Source organism: Bidens hawaiensis, unplaced genomic scaffold, assembly GCF_021521415.1.
Source record: "Bidens hawaiensis isolate Kalapana, Puna unplaced genomic scaffold, B.hawaiensis_p1.1 tig00028327_1, whole genome shotgun sequence".
Taxonomy (NCBI): Eukaryota; Viridiplantae; Streptophyta; class Magnoliopsida; order Asterales; family Asteraceae; genus Bidens; species Bidens hawaiensis.
Genome location: NW_027494628.1, coordinates 28,260 through 40,863, shown reverse-complemented (window position 1 = coordinate 40,863; position 12,604 = coordinate 28,260). Strand labels below are relative to the sequence as shown.

The 12,604-nt window shown below is 34.9% G+C and overlaps 1 pseudogene across 1 annotated transcript; it reads left to right on the top strand.

The window, feature by feature from the left end:
- The first annotated feature begins 5,889 nt into the window (after positions 1–5,889).
- On the top strand, positions 5,890–12,364 carry LOC143576871 (calcium-dependent lipid-binding protein-like; annotated as a pseudogene). The gene is made up of 13 exons (XR_013143010.1): positions 5,890–6,224; positions 6,323–6,424; positions 6,495–6,545; positions 6,623–6,743; positions 6,829–6,947; positions 7,696–7,765; positions 7,846–7,926; positions 7,989–8,068; positions 8,137–8,362; positions 8,435–8,599; positions 9,607–9,904; positions 12,068–12,129; positions 12,326–12,364. The product of XR_013143010.1 is annotated as a calcium-dependent lipid-binding protein-like (transcript).
- The last annotated feature ends 240 nt before the right edge of the window (positions 12,365–12,604 follow it).

Sequence of the window (12,604 nt, the reverse complement as noted above, 5' to 3'; positions counted from 1 at the left end):
GTTATCAGCCCTTAACACAACTTTCTGCAATGCTTCTTCGGTCAACTTGCTCAAAAACTCTTTGAGCCATTCAAATTGGCATGCGGCTGCCGAAGCCGCGATGTACTCAGATTCACACGATGAGGGTGCAATTGTCGCTTGCTTTTGTGAGAACCATGTATTTGGAGATTGCCCATAATAAACCATGTGCCAGGTGGTGCTTATAACATCATCCACATCTACATTGTAACTACTATCATTATACTCGACAAGTCGTTTGGACCCGTTATTCCCGTACTTGATCCGTAACTCGTAGTTTTATTCAAATATATCAGTAGGTGTTGTATTGCCATACCACGGAATTCTCGTGGGCATAGCATGCATTGACTAACAATATCCATTGAGTACGCCATATGTGGTCGGGTGTGTATAAAATACTGTTAGAAATCCATCACCTTTCGATACTCGATTGTGTTGAGTTCAGTTTCATTCTCGGCCTTTAAATATTTCATACCGTGATCCATTAAGACTTTAGACTGATTACAATTTTCCATATCGGTCTCCTTCATAGTTCTTTTGGCGTATCCTTCTTGAGTAATTACTATCTCCTCCTCTCGTTGGAATACTTCAATTTCGAGATAGTATGTTAACTTCCTAAGATCTGACATCTTAAATTTGGACATCATGCCCTTCTTGAAATTGGAAATTATACTCGATCTTGTACACAGTTACGATCAAAAAATGTTTCCCACTGGTCTTTCGGCAAACCGATTGTTTTTCGAAACATTTTTGTAATTCATGTCTAGTAGGATGTTATTGATCTTCGTTTTCCAAGCTTAAGGAGGTTGCCTTAGCCCGTACATGGCCTTTGAAAAATTGTAAACTTTTTCCTCCTCACCCTTTTTCTCGTATCCTTCGAGTTGTGAAACGAATACAACTTCTTTTAGTTCACCATGAAGAAAAGCCATTTTTACATAAAGATGGTTGACTTCCCACTTGTTGGATGCGGCTAGTGCGATTAGTAATCAAATGGTCTCGATTCAGGATACTGAAGCGAAAACATCATCAAAGTTAATCATGAACTATTTCATGTAACCCTTTGCAACCAACCAAGCTTTGTACTTTTTTTATTGTTCCACCCACATTAAATAGCCCGATATATTTAGCAACCTTTGGAAGTTCGACTAACTTCCATTTTTCATTCTTGTTTATCGAATCAATCTTGTTATTCATAGCACAAACCCATTAAAGTTCTAACCCACATACAATGAGCACCTACATCACCATTAGAATACTCCGCACCATCCTCGTTAAAGTTCTATTTTGTCTTTCTAGCACCCATTGTGTTGTGGCATGTAAGGGGCGGTTAAATGCCGAATAATTCCACTTTCACTGCATAACCAATTAAGATCACGTGAAGTGAATTCTCCTCCCCTATCGGTCCAAAGAGTTTTAATCGGTAAGCCCACCTCTGTCTCGATTAGAGATTTAAACCTGTTAAAACTTTCAAACGCTTCACCTTTTCTTTCAATAAAAATATCCACATATATCGTGAGTAATAATATAATAACAAAGACATACCTATTACCGTAGATAGTGGATGGGGTTATTGGTCCACACAAATCGCCATGAACCAACTCCAAAGGTTGGGTTGCTCTAAACGAGGTTGTGGCCGAAAACGAACGCCTCATTTGTTTACCCACCAAACGTGATTCACATAACTGATTTTCGTGTTCAACATGTGGTAAATCTCGTGCTAGATCATTCTTAGCCATCTATTTCATTAACTGAAAATTGATGTGCTCAACCTTTGTATGCCAAAGCTATCATCTTGGATCTTTGAGTGCAAACACACGGGAGCTCCAATCTTCATTCTTTGTAGAGTCGGTTTCGGATCTCGTGACTTTCATGCGTAATCTCCTGTTCTCATCGTACATGGTTAGAAGATTGCGTTTCATCCGAATGTCACATCCGGACTCCATTACTTGGCCGGGACCTATTATATTACATTTTAACTTCGTAATTTAATTAACTTTATTAGTTAGTCTTTTTCACCAGATTTTCCTTGGAAATGAATTAAGCCTTTTTCCCTTGATTCGTGCAAATGACCCATCTCCGAACATAACCCTCCCGGATATGTTTTCGTTTAATTCTAAAACACATGATCGGTTTCTTGTCATATGATTACTTTCTCCATTATCCAAATTCCATACATCATCTTCGACCCACTCGGTCTCGTATTTTTTTGGTATTAGGTTTTGTTCATTTAAGAACACAACTTGATGCATATGCGCTGCATCATTAAAATTTTCATGGGCTTCAGGTTTGTTTACTTTTTGACCCTTTTGAATTCAGTTCGTGAAACCGTATGAAAAGTGACCAAATTGGTCATATCGGTAACATAAAATCTTTGACCGATCTTTCTTCGTCTTTTCTTTTTCCCCTGCTTGATTACCCTTGATAACCCTTGTTCAGTACTAGGAGTTCGGTCTTGGCCATTAAAACGATTACCTTGGCCCTCGTCCTTGTCCACTATTAGATTCAAAACTTTTATGACTTGATGAATCATATTTACTAAATAAAAGTTTACCTTGGTCACCCCTTTATATTTCATCTTCTTAATTGGATTCGTTCCTCATAGGCCCAGAGTCGGCCTACAACATCTTCAAATCCCATTTTATTGAGACCCAACACTTGCTCAAGCAAAGAAACCATCTGAATATACTTTGATCTCGGGAGACTTTTAAGAAACTTTTTAACCAACCTCGCTTCATCTGTAAAGTCGCATAGAGCCGCATATTTCGAGGCAAAAGTTATCTATGGAATCTGACTCAGACATCTTCATATTATCATATTCCATTAACAAGGTTTGGAGACGTCCTTCCCTAACCCGTTCGGCACCTAAGTGCCGGGTTTTAATCAAATCCCTCATACTTTAGCAGTTTCTTGATCTCCAATTTGCATGATCAAGGTTTCGTGTACAAATTGAAACAAAAAGATCGTAGCCATGTCATTTATGTCTTCATAAGAGACACACGAGTTGATGGTGTCCCAAATTTTGTGAATTGTTAGGACTACTTTCATCCTCAAAGCCCACATGATATAGTTCGTTTTAGTTAACATTGGACATTGAACGAACAACATGTTCTCTTTCCCCCTTTGGCAACGATGGTGGAGTCGAGTCACCCATGGCTACTCAGATCCAACTTTCTTGAACAAAGAAATAATTGAACGAACTGAAATAAAACAAAACGTGAACCCCTATCAAAGAGCTTTAGTAATTGTTTAGCAAACTGATTCAAAATATTAAACCAACTTGTTCGATCGACAACGAAAACTACTTCTTTGGGAGATCAAACCAAGTTGTTCGATCGAAACAACTTCGTTGTTGAATGAATCGTTAATTATCGCATTCTTGAACCGACATCTGATACCAATTCAAGAATGATAAACAATAATTAAAGAAAAACTTCGAAATAACCGACTTATATTATAACCAGAAAAATATAGCTCAAAAACTTATTACAATATCTTTGGTTGTGAAGGTGGTGATTGTGGTATTTAACACTAAATTTGTAGATGTATATTTAGTAACCACCCAACTTGGTCACCAAACATAAATTATGTCTCAACCACTTAACCTGACCACCAAGGAAATTAAAGAAAGTTTCATAATACCCCTTATACTTTAACCAGCTTGTTAAAACCTCTTGGACCCGATTCACCGACTTGTGAATCGATATATAAATTAATCCAACAAGTGGTTGCAAGAAGCTCCTACTATAGTAAATGTTGTAGGATACAAAAGTTTGTTAAGAATTAAAATCACAAATAGCCTCAAATAGACTCAAATTTGGCCAACCTGAATATCATAGCTTTCATCAATAAAAATGTTAGGTTTTACGTAAACTTTGAAAATACCGTTGAAACCTTAGCCTCCAACTCTCATATGAGAGTAGCCAAAGACCATGGGAAAGCCATCACAGCAACAGGGTAACACCAATTTCTCTCTTTACGAAACGAGAATCATGTAGTTACACCGTCGCCATAGACAACCATAATGGCCTACGTCTGACCACAAAAAGATGGAGAAACCAAATCTAAAGAGACGAAGAGAAAAGAAAATACAACCACATTAAAATTACCAAATTAAACAATAGATTTAATAGGAACCACCGACTTACAATTGTCATCCACCATCATCATAGACAATCGAAACCTGCTAGCAACAGCAGGCAACAACTCCGTACTCTCTCTCTCTCTCTCTTCCTCTCTATCCCAACCTCTTTGAAATGCACTGTCGTAGTTCCGCCGCCACCACAGACACCCACATATGGACAAGCGACGAGAAAAAACATAAGTCAACCAAAAAGCCCATATGATCTTTCAAGAGAGAGGAAGAGTAGAACATAAGTTCACAATGTACAAATGCAACAAATATGAAAGAAATAAGCAGTAGATTTATGAGAGATTGTTTGACATTGATACTTAATATATTTTTTGTTTTGAACGGTCAACGAATTCTCTAAAAGAGCTAATAGCTAAATTCATAACATCGGGATACACTCACATAGGCCAACACCCGTGAACACTCGCCCGATGGGAGGACATTTCGGTGAGGCAAAACCCAATGAGTTCCGGGATCCAACTAATGAAAGACACCTACTCGCATACTCTTCCATCATCACCCTATGCCGTCGAAACTAAATGATGGGGACATGAATCGTACCCAGGACACATAAAACACCAAATCTCTTCTTACCACTCCACCACCAACTCATTTCTACTTAATATATAATTAATTTAACACAAATAATATGGTTTCCTTATTGAGTATTTATAAGTTTAATTTGTAAAGTCATTGATCATTAACACGAAACTCCAAACAATTGACACAAAATCAAGAGCCGCTTAAACCACATTTTCAATAATAATAATAATAATAATAATAAAACATAATTACAGAAATTGTCCTTTATGTATGTACCAAATTCCACTCATTGTCATTTATCTTCAAAATTGATGTATTTTATCTTTTACGTTTACAAATCCAATAGAGTTTGTCATTTGGCCCTAACCCAATTAGATTTTCTCGTTAAGTCAGGTCATGTACCTTGCACGTGAGGGAAAATTAGTCATTTTACCCATTATTTTTAAAAAAATATTAATAATTAATTAAAAGAATATAAATATATATAAACTCCCCCCCCCCCCCCTTCTATTATGCAATTCCACACCACCAAAAATCCACCTCAAACTTTACCATCTAATCTCATAAACATAGAATATTAGTGAAACTGAAGCATAAAGACAACAAATTCCTTCTCATCCTTCACTACTTCGAGACATTGGTAGTGAAACTGGGCAATTAATTGTTAGAAAGCACTCAGAGTACGTTTTTCCGGCGAGGTCCAACATCGTCGATTAGAGCACCATTCGAAGTAAGTTTTATGCCAACCGATCCATCTTTACTAGGGTTTGTAATGGGTTCTAGAGGTTACAAGCCTCATTGTTACTAGTAAAGTGGCGTGATTGTCCGGTGGCGTGGTTGTGGTTCAGCGGTGGTTGTTGGAGGTTGATGGTGGCAACTGGTGGCGTGGTGGTGGTAGACGCTGTGTACTAGAGACGAGAGAGAGAAGAAGAAGAGAAGAGTGAAAGAGATGTGTATGTATATACACATATATTTATATAAACGGATATTAAAATATCTTTTCAATTAAATGGGTAAAAGTACTCATTTGCTCTCATATGTAAGGCACATGATCTGATTTAACGAGAAAATCTAACTGAGTTAGAGTTAAATGATAAACACTGTTAGATTTATAAACGTAAATAATGAAATATATCAATTTTGAAGATAAAGGACAATGAGTGAAATTTGGTAAACAATTTTGTAATTATGTATAATAATAATAATAATAATAATATCTTGAAATTGACGCGGGTAGCAAAACAAGTAACGGACATCACAAGGCAAGAATGAACGTTACACTCACCTCCTCCCATCTCCCTCAAATCCCATCATATATTCTGCAACTCAACCAATATCCATTACTCCATTATTATTCATCTCCAAAACCAATCTTTCCGCCAAAAAAAACCATTGCAACTTCTACAGTGAGAGTTAAAGTTGATACAAAATGGGGCTGATTTTTGGAATTATTACCGGAGCTGTGTTTGGGATCGCTATCATGGCTGGTTGGCGTCAAATGATGACATACCGAAGCCATAAAAGAATCGCTAAGGTAGTTAATTTAGTATATTCTGCAATGATAACTTAATCATGACCTTATGTTGAAGATAACTATATTTTTGGCCTTAATGGTTACACTATATTCCTCAGGCAATTGACATAAAACTACTTGGATGTCTTAACCGAGACGATCTCAGGAAAATATGCGGTGACAGCTTTCCTGAACGGATATCTTTCCCTGTTTTTGAACAGGTTAAGTATTTTTTTTATTGTCACAAGTTTTGTGCTAATCGGTTCTCATTGTCATAACTTGATGTTTCAGGTGAAATGGTTGAATAAACAATTTAGCAAACTCTGGCCATATGTTGAAGAAGTAACTTCTTTACCTAAGGCTCTTAGGTTTACTGCATTCTTGATCAAATCTAGTTTTATAAAACTTGGTGTATATAGGCGGCGCGCATTATAATTAAGGAATCTGTTGAGCCATTATTGGAAGACTATCGTCCGCCTGGAATTAAGTCATTGAAGTTTAATAAACTTTCTCTTGGAACTGTGGCACCAAAGATTGAAGGTAGTGTCATATTGCAGCGCGCTCATATGTCCTGTAAATATCATTATTCACTAACTATGGTTTTATTTTTTTTTTAAATGTGTAGGTGTTCATGTTCAGAGTCTTAAAAAAGGTCAAATAACTATGGATATAGATTTTCGTTGGGGCGGTGACCCGAATATTGTTTTGGGAGTTGAAGCTGTTGTTGCTAATTTACCTATTCAGGTGGATTTGCTTATGATCTAACATGTTACTTTTTTGTATAGTGTTTATTTGTTTATTTATCATGTAGCCTAGCCATGTGGGTTTGGATTTCTGATACGACACAAAGTCACAAACCCAACATGAAATTTGCGGGTTTGGAGTCTAAACAAATTCGGTCAAACCAATGAACATGTTTAGCTAAACAAGCTGTGTTCGGGTCAATCTGACGGGTTTTTTGATTGACCTGTCTACACTGTTTATTTTTAAAAAATCTTAAAATTGTTTTTGGGCTATTATTTAAATGGATTGGGTACTTTTTGTAAAACTTTATCAGATAAAAAACAATGTTTTATAGTTTAGATTTAATTTTATGTACAAAATTTATGTTGTAATTTTGTAGCTTTAGGGTATTAATATGTAAAAAAGGTAAAATGAATTAAAGGTTTTAGTAAAACAGTTTATGTTTATGTCAACCCACAAACTGGCACGATTTTGTGAATTTTTTGAAATTGTTCTTTTATGTAATTAATTAAACATATATTGGGACTTTTTATTAAAATTTCAAAATGAAAAACAAACATCAAGCTTTATAGTTTAGATTTAGTTATTTATTTACAATTGTATTCTTTGTTGTATATTTGTTATGCGTTTGACAAGATTTTTGGGTTCGTGTTAAGTTTTTTGGTTCGTATCGGATTCAACTCGCTAACACTGCCCATTAAAAACCTGTAATTGCTGAAAGAAAAGTGTGTTCTGGTACTGCTTACAGCTGAAGGATCTACAAGTTTTTACAGTTATTCGCGTAATTTTCTGCTGTTGTTGTTGATTTACTTTCTGAGGTACAACCTATTAAATCCCACCATATTTAATAACTTCCATACACAATAATATATTTGATTTAAATAATAATCCTCTATAGCCAGAGCCAAAAATTGATTATACACTGAAAGCTATTGGTGGAAGTTTAACTGCCATTCCTGGACTTTCAGACATGATTGATGTAAGTTCTTTATAATGTTATTAATATTGTTTAGTAACTAATGTTCTTGTTTATGCGTGTAGGATACTGTAACAACAATAGTTAAAGACATGCTTCAGTGGCCTCACCGGATCGTTGTTCCCATTATGCCTACGGATACAAGGTAATAATCATTTATGGTAATCCTAACTATCACTTATAAACTATTATTATTGTTTGCATATCATACAGTGATCTTGGACTTAAGCCACATGGACAACTAACATTAACAATTGTGAAGGCGAATAATTTGAAAAATATGGAAATGATTGGAAAGTCAGATCCTTATGTGACTGCGTATATTCGGCCTCTTGAAAAGTTCAAAACAAAGGTTGTTAATAACAACCTTAATCCTGTTTGGAATCATGTCATTCAGTTGATTGTAGAAGATAAGGAGACACAGTTTGCTGTACTTGAGGTTATATTCTTTTCCTTACATTTGTGTGTTTTTAAAAAATTATTGTTTAGTTAAATAATTATGATCATATAGGTTTTGGATCAAGATATTGGGCAAGATAAGCGTTTGGGAATCGCAAAACTACCATTAATTGATCTTGAAGCTGAAACCGAAAAAGATATTGAATTGAGATTGTTACCTTCACTTGACATGCTTAAGATCAAAGATAAGAAAGATAGAGGAACTCTTACAATCAAGGTATATAGTCGATTTCACTTTTATACAATGCACTTTAATTTATTGTATACGTTACATGCCATATATTGTTTGGTACGTAACCGTGAGAACCCATTAGGAAAAACCCATAGGACGCACCAATATCCCGCTTACAAGCAGCACCTGGTAAAAGAAACGCCAAATATCTCGTGAGCTACTTAAGATTCGTTAAAAACTCGAACTGAGTAGAGCTTAAACAAGCTCGAACTAAAATATAGGCCTCTTAATAAATTAGTCCAATCCTAAACGATATTGTTTTTGTGTGTGTGTATATATATATATATATATTAAATATATTATTGTATATTATATACAAAATAATGATCAAATAACAAAATATATTATAGTATATATAAAAGTTATAATTATAAATATGTATAAAACTGATTTTAAATGTGTATTACAGCAGCAAACTTTCCTATTTTTTTCAAAAATAATAATAATAATAATAGTAATAATAATAATAATAATAATAATAATAATAGTAATAATAATAATAATGCCTAAACTAAAGTAGAAAGACTAATCTATTATTTGTTTCATCAGTGTCAATATGCCAATATTGGCACTGATAGTACGTAAATGTAACTCGTTGTTTAAACAACTATTTAGAGTTCATCGATATATTAATTAATAAATAATAGTTGAGCCGAGCCTGAGCTTGAGCTTGAGCTTGAAAGCTACTCACGAGCCAAGCTAGAGCTTCAGAAATAGTTCTCGATACAAGCTGAGCAAAAGTTCTCACAAGTTAAACAATTTGAACTCGTGCTTGGCGCAGCTCGTGTGTATCACTTGGTAAAAGCAGTTTCTACATTTTTCTTACTAGGATGTTGCTTTCCAAATGCAAAATTTCTTTCCTTGACAAACTTTTTACAATGACCATTTTTCCTTGCTATAGTTGTTTATTAAGATAAGAGACAATTTGGATGATAATGGGTCCTCTAGTAATTTTGAATCTAAAACTTTGGTATTAATATTTGAACATACAGGTCAAGTATCATCACTTTACAAAAGAAGAGCAAGATGCTGCTACAGAACAAGAAAAGAAGATTCTAGAAGAGAAAAAGAGACTTAAAGCAGAGGGTATAATAGGAAGCACAATGGATGCAATTGATGGAGCAGCAGGGTTAGTCGGGTCGGGTATAGGCACAGGAGTTGGGCTTGTTGGAAGTGGGGTCGGTGCGGGTGTTGGGCTCGTTGGAAGTGGGATTGGGGCTGTTGGTACTGGGCTAACCAAGGCCGGAGAGTTCATGGGCCGGACCATAACCGGAACCAGTGGTGCAAAACCGCGTTAACCCGTAGTAGTTATACACGTTGCTTGTTATATGTGAATTACTTTGTCCTTTTTGGATCAAATTATTTTGATTTTGTTTGGGCCAAACATGTAGTAGAAATTGAAACCAAAACCCACAATAAAGCCAATTAGATAATTTATTGAAACATATATTAAAAATAGAAAGCTAGTCAAAATCGATGGTAGCTTTAAGAGAAAACAAAATAACAAGTTTGCCCACAAAAGTCGCTGCAAAGGCTTTTGTAAAAAAATTAAAAAGAATAAAATAATTTGGTTGCAGAATCCATTGTAATACATAGATGAATCTCACGTCGGTCGAGGCCGGTAGAGATTTATAGTTCATAATGAATGCCCTGTCTTTATTATGACCAACGTTGACTGCGGAGCATTTAAAAAAGGCTTAGTTGAATCTCACGCCCAAAGGCTTAGTTGACCGTGGAGCATTTAAAAACTTCATAGTTAACCGTACTTATGTAGGAGTAGGAGCATGGACAATCCATCGGGGTAAACCAATGTTGCAAAAGTCGCTAGGCGGACCCTAGGCGGCCGACCCCTTTAGAGGGAGTACTCGTGGAGTACTCGGACATAATAAATATAAAAAAATTAGATTTTGGGTAATATATATATTTCAAATATCATAAGTTTACTAATATTTATAACAAATAAATGAATTTTAATATAAATAAGAGAAATTCATTTTTAAACACTAAATTATTCTAAAAAATGTTAATCATTAATTAAAAATAATGATATTCGTTCTTTAATATTATATAATTACGAATTATGTTGTATTTTTTAAGTCAAAATAGACCCAAGTTAACCGACTAGATGTGATTCAGGCTAATGTTAACCACCTTTGACCAATTTTTAGTAACTAGGCGGATTTAAAGAAAATCCCCTCGACACCATACCTTGTAGTGAGTACTCGGCCTTGTAAACCTACTTTTACAACATTGGGTAAAACAGATAACGTTGATGGTATTAGTGGCTGTATGCTACAGAAAACAACTGTAAATGTCATAATTCTTCGCTAAATATTATGATTACAAAATCAGTCACTACTTAGAGACACAATTTTCGGTTCTCATTAGTGATAGATCTTTAAGCAACCATCAAAACTGGTAAGCAAAGAGTCCCAAGTTAAAAGGCATACAACTTTTGCTATAATTACAAACCAGCCACTCTATAAGCAACAAAAATGTGTACGTTAAGAATCTAACATACATCATAGCTAAAAACGGTTAAACTGACCATCATTTTGTGCCCTAATTTTTGGGATAACGCGTTTTTCCACCTTTAAAATATTTAATTACTTTGTCTTAATCGTTAAAAACACGTTAGAAAATATCCCAAAGGGTACAACTTATGCTATATTTGGAGCTATGGGTGCATAACTCTACATAATACAGAAAAAAAAAAACATGTCAAGAATGTGTAACACACACCATATAGGTGGTTTGCCCCAACTGTCGGGCGTACCTAGGGGTGAGCAAAAAATGGTTCGGAACCGCCAGAACCGCGGAACCGGAACCAAACCGGTGCCTCAGAACCGCTAACCGGTGTTACATTATGGTTCTCGGTTCTCATATTTGGCATTAAACGGTTCGCGGTTCGGTTCCGGATAAACCGGCGGTTCTAGACTTGGAACCGAAGAACCGAAATATTAAAAACGTTTTAACTAAATTTACCAATACCCATTTTTTATAGAGTAACTTATTAATCGCATTCATTCAATCATTATTTAAATCAAATCTTCTATATTTTCGTTCAAAACCTAGCAACCATGATCAGTTTTGATTTAAGCTATCAAGGTAATTTAATATAGATGATATAATCTTCCTTTAATCTATTATTGCTAATGATTCATTTAACTTAAACAATTAGGTTTTAATCAAAAGTATAACGGATGTTCATGTTGTAATCTAAATTAATTTTACCGTGAAAGAAGACATACAATTATATAAACTTTTTTTGTAATTTGCAAAGTTTGCACAACATATTTGATAAATATACAGCGGAAATGGTTCTGGCCAGAACCGATTAGCGAGAACCGACTTTATCGGTTCTGCAACCGAACTGGTTTACTATAACCGGTTCCGGTTCTGGTTCTAACTTTTAGTCATTTTCGGTTCCGGTTCGGTTCCGGTTCCGGTTCGGTTCTCGCGGTTCTGAACCGTTGCACAGCCCTAGGCGTACCATCATTTCCCCAAACATTTGTGTAAACGTATTTTCTTCGACTTTTGACAAATATCTTTATTCCGTTATAACAAAATTAACATATCCTATAAAAAGAGTTTGATGTGTTAATTTTAAGTATTCAACAATATAGCAATTTTCATCTATCATAAGCCATGTACAACATGGTTTAAAATATCAATACATAAAGTTATAAAATCTTTATTTGTATCTTATAGGTGAAAAAATGTACTACAAATAGTAATGAACTAGAATAGTGGCTCATAATACACACTGGTGAAAACTATTTCAGAAGTCATATATATATATAGCCATGTATGTATCATAAGATTAATGATTAATTAGTAACATATTATGAGGCATTATATAAATAGAAATTGTATGAGGTGGAACCATAGATGAATGGCCTAGGAAAATGGCATAGGGAAACGTTATTTTATTTTAATAACATACGTAGATTATATATAAAATATGTAAATTAGTTTTAATGTATAGGT